The sequence below is a fragment of the Fukomys damarensis genome, unplaced genomic scaffold (assembly GCF_012274545.1).
Source record: "Fukomys damarensis isolate Sample0158 unplaced genomic scaffold, DMR_v1.0_HiC HiC_scaffold_36, whole genome shotgun sequence".
Lineage (NCBI taxonomy): Eukaryota > Metazoa > Chordata > Mammalia > Rodentia > Bathyergidae > Fukomys > Fukomys damarensis.
The window spans coordinates 43,931,926-43,933,014 of NW_022900948.1; positions in this window are offsets into that span (position 1 = coordinate 43,931,926).

A 1,089-nucleotide genomic window follows, 5' to 3' on the forward strand; every position below is an offset into this window, starting at 1 on the left:
AGGCCTGACTCTTCCACATTTTCAGGGTGTGCGGGCATTGTGGGGCACACCTGTATCCCCAGCACTGGCGAGGCTGAGGTGGGAGGATTATTGCTGCATGTTCAAGGCCAGCCTGAACTACATAGTGAGACAAACAAAAAACAAGCAAAAAATGTAAAAGTATAATTGTTTAGTTATGATTTCCTTGTCTCTTTTTACCTGTCTTTTACCAGTGCCATCAAATAGAGGAGACTGACTGGAGGGGATGCAGAGGTTTTAAAGTCCAAATGTCAATTGATTTGCTGATAAATTTAAAAAATAAGAACAATTTTATATATACATTTTATATATATATCTATATATATATCTATATATATATATATCTAATGTATATGAAGTCACTTGTATAGAAAATCATTGTAAGGCTGCCCACTATCTTTTTTGTTTTTGTTTTTTTAGTACTGGATGGAACTGGGGTCCTTGTGTTTGTGAGGCAGGCAGCCTAACCACTGAGCCAAATCCCTGGCCCTCCACTGCCTTTTCTTGGGACAAATTTCTCAGTCCTTGGTCTTCCTTTTCTATTGTTCTAAAAGTATGGATAAGTCAAAGCAACACTAAAACAGCCCAGCTCCCCTATCCGGCACTTCCTGAGCTATAGGGCCCATGAGGGTCACCCATGTAGTAGGTCTGAGGGACTCTATACTGAACAACACGTGTTGGAGCGGGGAATGATGGAGCACACCTATAATCCCAGCACTCGGGAGGCAGAGGCAGGAGGATCGCTGCAAGTTCCAGGCCAGCCTGAACTGTATCATGAGACCCTGCCTCAAACAAACAACTCAGCACAAGACGCAGACGCTTATGCAGCAGTCATGCGGGATGTATGTGGGAGAGGACAGGCCGACAGGCTTATGGCACAGACGGAAAGCCAGGTCCATGAGAGCGCAGGGAGCAGCCCAGGTACACCGCTTGTGCAACAGTTCAGGGCCCTCAGTCTTGGCCGCAGGGTCCTCGGGGCTAGGGGCCGGGCAAGACGCTGCGGGCGCCCTCTTGCCCAGTCCGTTCCCCCCCTCACCCCCGCGACGCCCGGGTGGCGAAGACACGTGACCG